Raw genomic sequence first — 13,075 nt, forward strand, 5'->3', positions numbered from 1 at the left:
AGATAAAGGCCAGTGCAAAAGGAGGTATCTGTTTGGAATGCAGAAAAGCCTGCTGCCATCACAGGATGCAGACACAAATATACACAACCACACACAGCCTATGCTGACACACACACTAAGGCATTTGCTGAGACATACACACACTCAGCCATTTGCTGTCACACACACACACACACACACAAAGTTGCCAGTGGTGGGATCAGAACTCCTGCCTATTTAAGGATCACTATTACAGTACTATGCAGTTACAAGACACACCACAGGGATTACACATCCCAAGGCAGTCAGACTGCCCTTCTACAATTGAGGGCAACAACAGGGAGACTGACAGTCATGAAGTACATAGCTATAGACTTGTGTGTGTTCAAGTAGGTGTCCATTACAACCTGTATGCACAAACATAACACACCATCCACAGGTAGGCCTGAGAGGTATAGTTGTAGCACAACAGGAACCTGAACTGGAGTATGGACATCTGCGGAATGGACAACTACTATCACTATATAGGGTTACAGTGGGCATGTTCATACACTTAGTAGCACAGGGCCATTTGGGATGCACTATGACTACAACTACACAAGGTTATACTGGGCATGCTCATACACTTAGTAACAAAGGGCTTGTTGGATGCACTGATTCAAATTACACAAGGTGGCAGTGGGTACACTCATACACATAGTAGCACAGGGATGTTTGGGATGCACTCCGATTCTAACCACTGAAGGCCACAGTGTGCATGCTCAAACACTTACATGAACAGAACACATTGTAATGGACTCCTATTGTAAACACATGTTTACAGTTAGGTACATCTTACCTGTCACTATATATACACATCATACTGGTTTACTACCTGATACCTGTATGTGGCCTGTAAATGATATATCTGTGTCTGTGCTGTGTGATACATGAAGTACTGACATATATATGTTACACAAACACATTCGTGCATGTGTGGACGTGACATGCTATAGGTTACCTGGGTCACAATGGCAGATGCTACCTACAGCTTGTGTCACACACTTTGCTGCCCTGAAAGGCATACACTGATAGCAGGTTGTGGACAGTGGAATTATATGTGGAACAGTGGCATGTGCAAGCATAATGTGTGAGCCACCTTGTGTAATGGTACTGAGGTGCAGGTGACAAGATGACCTCTCCTGGCTGTGGTAGTAGTTGTCATTATTAGCAGGACTGCTACTCTAAGTATATCTCACAATGGTCATATACATAAGTTCTGCCGCTGTCCGTCACCTTACATGGGGCATTTGCTACCAAGCACATTAATGCCATGCACAGTGATGTCATGGTACGGGTGGCAATTGCTAGACCAAAACAATGAGCCAATGTCCTGCTGTTATTATGAGGTTGTCCAGTGTCTGTCAGTCCGGGCTGTCATGACTGAACAACGAGCCTTCAACACAGAGCAAATGCATCCATGTTACATGGTGTGTGGATAATACCTAGGTTGCATTTACCCATATAGCTGCATTCCAAGGCAAATGTCCCACACACAGAGGTAACACCCTGACACCTACATGACAATTGCATTGGATGCTTATGCTAACCCGTGCTAGATGTGTGGCTTTAGTAATCCATTTGTTCAATGTAGAACCTACAATGGAGAATACCGACATCTGTGCAGTGAGGAACAACTGGCCGAAGGCTCTGTAGGGCAAAATTGCACTACGACTATATAACTCAGATCCAGACATGTGGGTCATAACAGTGGTATGGACCATACCAGGTGGTGGTGTACACATATTCATAAAGGCTACTCACATGTAAAGACCACTACTCCGACATAATGCATCACAGATGAGTCAGGTACAGGTGACAGTGGCAAATGCTGCATTCTAGGTTGTATCCTCATATACATCCACCACCTTGTTTCCAGACTACCAACACAGATCCATATGTGGTATGACATAGTATGGTAGACCACCAGATAACCCTCGATTGGTGGACTGTACCTAGGCCTACATCAACTGTGCAATGTACCCATGTACAGACACAGCTGCATAATGTGTTATGCAATGCAATAATACCACTGTTTGTAACCTGCTCAGTCGTACACATACCAGGGTCCCTCGGATGTTGTCAGCATTAACACGGTCAGCTGTTGCTGTACACCAGTAAACAACATCCTCATGGTTGGATATGACCTAACCATACCTGCCCTGGATATATACATCCCACACTCATGCAACATATATTACATTACCATAGCTTTCATTTACCTTTCTACATACAGGTGGCTACAGTCATTACACACATGCACATGGCAGATAGCATGCTAACAGTACATAAGGTTCAATATCTATGTTGACAGAGGTAATATCCCCTCTCTAATGGTCACCCATGACACCTATCACATCATACAGCACCCCATGTGGCATGTATGTCTTTATACATGTCCACCTAATGCAATACCTACAAACATACCCAAATAACAGGACCATAGGACCTACACAAGGCCTGTATTGACAGACTCAGGGAAATCCAGCTCTGCACTGTATGTTCCTGAGTAGTCACAGGTGATATGTTCATGACATGTACAGCCATGTGTGGCCACAGCTCCTACATATACCCCATGTCAACAATTGCAAGCCATGCATGCTGTGTGCTGTCTGGACATTGGCCTTAGTACCTCCATAGCCAGTACATGCTGGGGTGAGATGTTTACAAGCCACAGACCTCGCACATGCTTGAATGAGTGTACTGCCTAGCTCTAACAGAGCACATTGCTGGCACTCTTCCAGTACACATGAGGTGTGTGTGGCAAATGTGATGTGCTCACTGTTGACCATTACAGTACCCTGGCTTCACCATGGTACTGTCAAGTAAGAGTTTGTAGGAGCATGACATGGAATAATGTCGTGTGTGTCACAATGATATGTGCTGTTGCAATATATGTACACTTGGCTACTCAGTGAAAGTGGTGGTGTCCTACCAGTACATGAATACAACATCCATTATGGTGTAATACTCGACTATGTTTCACACATGACATGGGGAAGGTGTGGAATGTATCCTCTTGACCTGCTTGTGCACGTACTGATGTAGACCACATATGTGTACATGTATTGCTGTTTGTGTAGATTCCATGAGTGTGCCGTGTCTGATGTCTGAAGGTGACTGTTGTCTTAGTACATTATGCTGTTGCAATACAACTTCAACATTGACAACTGTATATGGTGATATGCTCTAAGTACAGTAAGCCGTACATGAGGTATGGGCAGATGTTTGGACATGACTACTAAGTGGTGGGGCTTCTTTGCAGATGAATGATTACCGAGGACAGCTCACCGGTGTGTTACAACCAGTCCAACAATAACCTGTGTACCTGCTAAGCAGGGGCGGCTCGTGGCATCGGGCTGCCGGACTGCAGCCCCCTCAGCTAGACAGCTGAGTGTAGTTTATTTTGTTTTTTTATGTAAAAAAAAAAAATCTGTTTTTCTACTTTAAATTTCGAGTCCTCGACTCGAAATTACATGCATGTGCATTGCGCGCTTCAATCGCAACAATGTTTTTTTTTTTTTTTTAAATTCTTGCTGCAATGTTTTCATTGCAGCCCGGAGGAGCAAAGAAGGCATCATTGTGATGCCCAGAACTTCCCAGAAGTCTATGCGGTTGAGACACAAACCGCATAGATATGGAAGGGGCTCGGACTGTGACGTCTGCAGGCATGTCATGACATGCTTGCTGGGCAAATGCTGCTGATTGGTTGTCGCTCTCTTCCCGGGCTTTATGTGCTGGGAAAAGAGCGAGAATCAGTCAGTCGGTTTTCGGCGTTGGACCTGATATTGTGACCTTTTTTTCCTGCTGTATTTAGTTTTGTTTACAATTAAAACATTTTTTTTTGATTTTTTGGCACAACAAGACAAATTATTTTTAAAGTAGAGAGCGAGGCAATCAGGAGGACTGTGGTGGATTTATTGTTGCTTCTTTCATCAGGCTGTTCTGGAATCAACAGGTGAGTTACTATTTATTTCATTACTTATTAATTATAATATTTAATTCTTTAGTGAAGCTAATGTTCAGTATTATTATTCTTATTAAAAGGTTGACAGTTCATCTTTTCTTAAATCCTTGTGGCATAGTGATAGTTTGAGACTGTTTTTAGAAATCAGATGAGTGAAATAGTTTTGAAAGGATCATAGTGTTGTTAACTCAAAAGTTTCCTATATAATTGTAGTGCAAGTATCCATTGAGATGTCTAATTTACTTTTATGTTTCTAATTTGTAATATTAACATGTTTTTCAGTATATATTGTTGACAAAACCATTACCCGTTGCATTATTTGACCAATCTCATCATTTTAACCTGCTTAATTTTCATGGACAGTGTAATAATTGTTGCTAAATTTTCTGCTGTATGAATACTTCCTTTCTCTAGCCTGAAATATGTATGCTATATAAAGTGCAATGCTTTTGTACTTTGAATATTGTGGTAGGGTTGCCACCTTTTCAAATGGCCAAAGTGGGACATTTTTGGTACAGACATCAGATTTTACATGCCGACACATACCCACGCTCAGTACAATGGTTAGAACTTCACTTTTTTCCTAAATAAAAGCTTATTCTTGTAGCATTTGAGTTGCTTATTCTGTTTCTTATAACATTTAGGTATTTTAGATGCAGAATAACTGTTTTATGAAACTATTACATAAAATATAGGAAATTATTTTGTCCTAAAATCTCAGGACATTTGCCATTTTTACAATTTTTTGTCAGGACATAACTGCCCAAAGAGGGACTGTCCCTCGCAAAGTGGGACAGGTGGTAACCCTATATTGTGGTTCATTTACAGTTTCTGTTAGTTTTGTCCCAAGACAGAGGTTGGGGCTAAAAATGGTTCTTGGATAAGCCTATCCATCTATTCATCAAGTTATCAAAAAAATAAGTATTATTATTATTATCGACTGTTGGTGCACTGATGAGGTAGCTGCTGGTTAGGCCAGTCATTTAAAAATTAGCTCTTGTCACTGCTATACGCATAGGTAGTGACCTAGTGTGTTTTTGTGTTTTTGTTTGCGTCAGAATGTCAGAATTTAACAGTATGTTGATGGCAGAGAAATAGTCAAGCTGGTTTAAAAAATACTTGCACTTCAAAAAAGTACTAGATTTGCATACTTTTTCAATATTCTGTTTTAGTTGCATGCATCTTTGCAGTTAGTTCAAAGAAGTTCTTTCTTTTCCATTAAAAAAATTTACTTTGAAGAGTTGCTTACCTGTGTCTATTAGGAAAACTCCAGAGTTATTATGCAGATGAGAGCTTGCTGGGCAGTTTTTCACTCCTGCTAGGTACATTTAGGTACATTTCTCTTCCCCTCCTGCCAAACACCGCTACTACCTCCACCCTCTTGATCCCTGCCTCGGCTTATTTTCACTCATGTTCTTAGTCATTGACCTTACAATTCCATTTTAAATAAACCCACAGTTCAGTTATGGCTTATGTTATATTTACATGTGCTTATGTATTTTTATCAAGGGTTTCAATTAGTCTTCAAAGTTCTGATTACCTAGGTTTGGTTATGATGCATGCATATTACATACAGCACTCCTTCCATCCCCTCATTATATTCTTTCTTGAAAATGTAACCAAAATAAACATATAAGATGCAGGAAAATGTTTACTTCATGTAAATTGTTATTAATAGAATGTTTAGGTATGTTTGTGTGTCATTATCCTTTGTTAATTATCGATCATCTTTATTTAAGGGGAAATTCGTAGAAGCTTCTGAAGTTTACCTAGCAGGAGTGAAAAACTGCCCAGACCTTTTTTTCCTGCTGTATTTAGTTAGGTTAGACTTATTTGAGCTGAAGTGTTGTGTATTGCAGTTACCAGTACAAAGTGCAAATGCATTTAGTTTATTGACTAACTAATCTTGTGTTACACCTGTTGTTCTTGTTATTACATTTACTTGCTTGGGTAATAAGTGTTTCATTTTAGTGCTTATAGTTATGTTGAAGTGGTCGCTTGGGTGAATGTTTATGATTTTGGTGTTGTATTGTACTTTTATGTTATTGAAGGAAAGGGGCAAACCTTTCGTTTTGGTGCTTGGGGATACCTCAGCATTTTTCTGAAGAGGTCACTTGGGTGAATGTTTCATTTTGGTGCTTGTATGTTTTGTTATTGAAGGGGTCACATGGGCAAATGTTTAATTTTAGTGCTTTTGCATATTGTACCTGGACATTTTACTGAAGGGGTCTTTTTTCTTTTAGGGAAATGTTTCATTTCAGTGCTTGTGTATACCTGGACATAGTAATGAAGATTTTACTGAAGGGGTCTTTTTTTTCTTTTAGGGAAATGTTTCATTTCAGTGCTTGTGTATACCTGGACATAGTAATGAAGATTTTACTGAAGGGGTCTTTTCTTTTAGGGAAATGTTTCATTTCAGTGCGTGTGTATACCTGGACATAGTAATGAAGATTTTGTGTAGGGAATTTGTGTATCAGGGAAGTGGAAGTGCTTGTGCTTACATGGTCAGACTGCTGAAGTGAAAACTGTGCAAAATAATTTATTGTGTCATTTTAGTGCTTGTGCATACAGAGTACAAACTAATGAAGGGTTACTTGGGAAAATTATTCATTACTGTGTTAGTATTTGTGAAGTGTTTAATTTTGGTGCTTGTGTATACCTGGACATAGTAATGAAGATTTTGCTTGGGGAAATTCATTCGTGTATCAGGGAAGTGCTTGTGCATACATGGTCAGACAGCTGAAGCGACCACTGGGCAAAATAATTTGTGTCATTTCAGTGCTTGTGCATACACAATACAAACTAATGAATGGGTTACTGGGGAAAATTATTCATTACTGTGTCAGTGTTTGGGAAATGTTTCATTTTGGTGCTTGTGTATACCTGGATATGTGATGTCATGTGGTTTATGGAAGAGGCTTGTTGGCCACTGAGTTATATGCTTTATTCAAGTGGGCCACGACCAGAAAAGTTTGAGAAACACCGGTATGGACTGTTACTGCCCAACTCTCTGATATATTGGCATATGTAGAAAATGCAGTAACTGTTCTATATTCCTAGCGGAGATCACTGAAGAACAGCCTCAAACAAAGGGGTACTGATTGCATTAATAGGTGGTAGGATAGTTAGTTTGCATTTTTTTTTTTCATTCACTGATGTGTCTTGTAGGTGGCACCTAGAATTATCTTTTTACAGGTCAGTGAATAGAGTTTTTTTTTTAATGCTACTTTTAAAGTTTGAGTGATTATTACTAGAGCTAGATTGTAAGGGGTTAGTTTTAGTTTTCTACTTACATTTATAAGTATTGCTTTGCTTGTTAGATAGTAGTTAGGCTGGCTTAATGTAAAGTAAAGTTACAGTCAGACTAAGTGTATTTACCTACAGGACCCATCACAACGTATGGTCCTTATTGCCCTTACCAGTCATCATTTCTATTAATAATGCATCGGTCTTTCTTTGTGCTAATATCACAGTTCAAGTCCTATAATTTATACTTTTTATTGCATGATAAGTAATGAAAATGTTCTGATATCATTATCAACATTTATATAAAGCCAGCCTATCTGTGCAGTGCTATGTATTAACTGAAAGGAGAGAAGAACAAATAGGATATAACTAATCTTATAATTTTCTACAACAGTGTACATTTACATAATTAGCTCTAGATTGAGGTCAGTGCTCTGACCCTCTCTGGGGAGAATGAAACCAAAGTTATAGCAATATAACAAAAATGATTTTCATAATTGGCATTTCATAGAACATTAAAATGTAAGTACTCAATTTGGCATTACAAATATACAGCATCTATGCCAAGTGCCTCACTGCACAGAAGGCAGTAGTAAAATTAGCCATTAAGGGGCCATCATTATTTTATTATTGTTAATAAGAATAGGAACCCTGGGAAGTATATTTCATAGCACTATCAGTCAAGAAATGCAACACAAAAACATATCTATTTTAGATAAATGAGGCTCTGGGTGGAGAAGAAAAAAAAAAAGCATTTTTGCTGAGGTAAATTGCTAAAAAAACTGCAGTAGTGCAAAATCCACATTGAATCAAGTTATTTTTTTAGATCCAGGGAAAAATACCCACGTGACCTTAACTGCATGCACCTCATTTTTTTAAAGTAAAGCAAGCATGTAAATCTGTTTTATGTCCTTACAAACATTTCAGTGGTAGAAGCCATCCTTTTGACATTATAATCAACACACTGAATCCTGCTTTTTTTGTCTTATGCAGTGTTCAGTTGCATGGAAATAGAATCTGTAGAACAGCTTCGGTTTCTGCAAAGCCACTTCTGCAGAAATGTCTTTTTTTTTTTCTTGTTTGCCAACTGTGATTTGCAAAATGCATTTGAACCATTCATTTTTTTGGGAAACTGCCACAGTATACCCAGTCTTTGCCCTAATGGTGGTAGGGGAGGTATCTGGTGTGTACCAAGAGTGCCAACTACTGCCTCCTGACAACAGAACAGTTCATTTCAATCAATGATAGTACAATATATATCCTGTTCTGGGTAGATTGCTTCTGTTGCTAGTGTTTATATAATATTTCTCAGCCAGTTAAGGTCCACTGAGTGCATTTTATTGTTTTCAAAGTTAGTTTGAGAACTTCAGTCTGATTACAACACTTATTTTCTCACCCCCATACTAGTGGATGTTGTGGTATTCAGCCAGCTGTCGGATCTCATCTTAGCTCATTATTTATTTTTTATTTAACATTTGTTGACCGGAAAGTCCGACTAGGTTCCACAGAGCCTGTTTTCAGCAGAGACCCAGGGAGAAATGCTCCAGATGCATGTCTTTGGAATGTGGGAGGAAACCCACGCGAACACAGGGAGAACATGCAAACTCCACACAGAAGGGACCCCAGCCGAGAATCGAACTGGAGAACCTCTTGCTGTGAGGCGACAACATTAACCGCTGCACCACTGTGCTGCCCTTAATAAATAAATAAAAATAAAAAATAAAATCTTACTAAGTACATGTGAGATGATTATCTTACCTACTAAGTTATAACACTAAATTAGATGATGCTTATAGCTGGGGAATGTCTTCTCTCTTTTTTTCAAGTATAGTGGAAAGTATATTTATCTCCAGCCTAAAGAGTATTTATGTTTTATTCTTTCTGTTGCTTTGTTTGTTAACTGGGTAAAACTACTAGGCATAGCCTTTTTCATGGCTAACATGGGATATTTGTTTGTTGTGTTAAACTACTATGTACAGATGCATGTTTTCATGGATACCCTGGGCCTAGGCTGATTGCTTGGTGTGTTAAATAAATAAAACTACTAAGTATAATTGCACATTTTCATGGATAACCTTAGATCATTGTCTAAGTAAGTGGCTTGCTTAGTCACACATCAGGCAAATTGAGACTGATGGGTTCAGTCCCATTGCCATATGATGCAGCTGCAGCTGGTTAACAGCTCATAACTTTAATATCCTAAAATATGTTGTGAGAATAGTTATCAATTATAATACAAATTGTAATTTAAATATTCATTGTGCTGCAATAAACTCTGCAGTCATTTTCTTTTATTGTAACCTTCAAAACTACATTCTTAGCACAGTATTTGCAGAGCTATAGGTTTTAATCCAGAGTAGTGTTTATCTCCCCACTCTTAATATTTTGGTGGTACTTAGTACTGGTAGGTCAAACATGTGGTCTAAAAATACTGTCTTCTAGGATGATGTCTGGCAACATCAGCATCTTGAATGAGTTGCAGACATAGGTTTCCAATGGCCATGGCAACCCCTAATATTTATTTAAAGGTTTCCTAGGGTTATATTTCGGCATGTGTTGGAATTCAGAGCTAAATCAAGTAAGACATGCTCATGATTGTTTTATGTTTTTGAATTTCTACACCATAATCTTTTGCTTCATTGGCACAGAGAATGTCTGATTATATGATCATTAGCACATTCTGATGCTAACCCTTGTTTTGCAGCTGGCCACAACATGTACTTCTGTTTCCTGAATTTCAAACTGTTCAGCTGTTGCTGCATCATCTCACATGTACTTAGTAAGATGCACAAGTGTTCATGAAACCTGGCCATATTCTTTTAAATCAAAGAACTAAAATATCCCAAACAGTTTATGGCAACAGACCTGAAAATCCTCAGAAGTTAAGTGATTAAATGTGTCATCAGTAGTTGCTGTTGCATCTGTCATTATGGTGGCAATATTACTGCACATTTTCAGTCTAGTTTTACATGATTCATCTGCAGTACTATAGTCCAGATATCGAGGATTATTCTTCAATTTTTGTAAAGTAATATATTATAGGTGTTCTTTTTTCTGTGTTCTGAGTTTCACTGCTTATTTGGTAGTACCTGATCAGCTTCAGCCCTTACCTTACTATGTACATTTTCCAGGATAATTTCTGGGTACTGGCATAGTTTCACTGTCTATTTTACATAATTTGAAGTGGGTTTGTCTGTTTATGTTATTTCTTTTCTGTGCCAATGAGTAGTTCCATCAGCTCACTTTGTTCTGGCTTTCATGGTGGCTGCTCTTTCTTTGCAATGCATCATTTTGTCTGACACATTCCCATGGTGCTTTCTGTTTGAGATTTTCTGAATGGCACCTGACCTATAGACTACATTAACTTTTTTTCATTATGTTTGACAGTTTATTGTAAAGTTCATGCAGTCATAGTCAGCTTTGGTTTTGACAAAATCACAGTCTGCTATATTAGAAGAGATGGTTGCACTGTGTCCAGATGGGCCCACCCCACACTGGTTGCAGCTTCAGCTGCACAAAGTAAACTATTTGAAGAAGCTTCAACCAAATTGAAAGTGAGAAAAATACATGGGTGCTAAAGCCCTTGCACTCCGCATGTGGGGAATTTTCCTGACACACCCTTATGTATACTAAATCGAGGACTGCATAATCTGAGAACATTGGAAAGCCCAAAATCCTTGAATCACTGTTTGCACACTAATACAAACTGTTCTGGCAGTGATTTTCAGCTGAAAACATTGAATGATTAGCCTGCAGCTCTGGGAATGTATAATGTATATCTGACAAGCTTAAACCTTGCACATTTTACACCTGACCAAGGACAGGTAAGCTAGTGGAGATAATAGCTTCATGTTATGAAGTTTTAGTGTTGGACTGATGTTGATGACATCAAGTGTTTTAGCATGTTTACAGAGTGACATTCAGTATTTTGTGCTACAGCCAGGTTAAAACTTAGATTTTTAATGATGGTCTTTCTGCATTTGGTCTTTGGCATTGAGAAGTTAGTAGTGTTGTCTCTGGACTACTGTGCATTAAATGAAAAGCCCATTAGCTACTCTTTCTCCTGTCATCTTCATTTTGTGCTCCATATATTTGCTGCATTTTGTTTTATACTTATTATATCATAGGAGGTTAGTATGCTAAGTTAAGTTCACTGACAGGTGTTTTTGAGTTTCAGATTTCATACCCTACAGAAAAGTCATACTGATGCAAGACCTACTGAACTTTCTAAGTTTGTAAGAGCAGCATTTAAAAAATGTCTGTATTTTGACCTTTGTCCTATTTTTATTTATGGCCTTATCCAGATTTCTTGCTCTGAGATTGAGTATATAAAATGTGTCATGGGCTCGGGGCCATCAGCCAGAGACGTTTCAAATTGTGACATACTTGTACCCCCATTCCCCCATGTAGTGACTTTAGATGTGTCCAGGTTTAGAGTATCCCTCCAAGGTAGATGTGTCTAGGCAAGGAGCACTTAGAGTATCCAAGGTAGACACAAGTACAGTCATGGCTTTTAATCTGTCCTTTTGCAGAATGTTCTGGTTTTCTGTCATTTTTATACTGTTGTGTGTATTCAGAAAATGCATTTTGTTGGCTGCTTGTCTTTTTATACTTTATTTTGACTGGCATTCCACTCCAGTAATGTATTTAAAAGTAATTTATTTTTTTGATTCATCACAGCCTTTGCTTCCCATCTAGATATTAAGCAAGCTGTCATGTAGCCAAGGCATTGAAATATTGTTTTCTTTACCACTTCATTTTTGTTTTGATTGGACTCTCATAGTGATAGCTTGTTGGCAAACAGGGAAGCAGTGTATTTAAAATACCAGCTTTTGTGGTTTTGAGCATAGTGAAAGAATGCTAGCAAATGTACTTTTTCCTGTAAGAATAAATGTTTACACACTTCACAGTCTTGGTTTCTGCACCTAAAGTAGCAAAATGCCAGGTAACTTGTGTGTGTACATATATATATATATATATATATATATATTTTTTTTTGAAAGTATTTTAAAGGAGTACAACGGCTTTTTAAACTGATTTCCTCAACTTCCCTGCGTTTTTCATCCCTATTTACACATTCCTGCATCAAGGAACAACAAAGCGTCGTTTACAACATTTTAATTCCCCTGACTTTTCACAAACAAGCCTACCTTAGCGTACAGTGCTTGTTTCCGTTTATAAAACATTCTCTCGCGTTTGCGACAAACTTGCAGTTGTCTCCCAATTACTCACGTCATCGTGGCCAGGTAGTATTGGTATTTTTTTTTTTTTGTAAACAGTTCCCTCCCCCCAAAGTGACATCACCATGGCCGGCCTCAAACAATCAAACCCACCCATTCTGTGACGTTACAGCTGCCTTGTCCTTCCCCCAGCCTTGGAGTCCTCAAATAAAGCTGCAGAATGTAGGTAAGTTCTTTTCCTGTTGCGGTTTCCAGTACGCAGTATTTTGCTAAAGGAACCTGTTGTGGGAAGCTCTGCTCGTATCGTCTTATTTTCCAGGATCTGATAAACTGGTGAGTCAACTTTATTTTAAAAACTAGCAAAGTTGTTTGTAATTAAAATTCCAGAGTAATACAAGTATGGTACTGGGTCTTTGATGGAGAAGTAGTTTGTTAAACTTTGTGGATGTTTCTGTACGATGTTGATATCTATTTGTTGGTAGCATATGTTTAATGTGTCTTTATGCTGTAGTTGTGAGTCGTTAGTATTTTGTTGCATTGTGTTAGTGGTTGAAGTGTTTGCTGATTGTAAGTATTGCTAGCAAGAGTCATTTTTTTTTTTTGGCGTAACTGCTTTTAGTTTTCAATTTCGCGGTAGTTTTCATTGTACAGTGTTCGCAGCTTT

Source organism: Protopterus annectens, chromosome 8.part0 (genome assembly GCF_019279795.1).
Source record: "Protopterus annectens isolate FY-2018-M chromosome 8.part0, PAN1.0, whole genome shotgun sequence".
Classification (NCBI taxonomy): Eukaryota; Metazoa; Chordata; order Ceratodontiformes; family Protopteridae; genus Protopterus; species Protopterus annectens.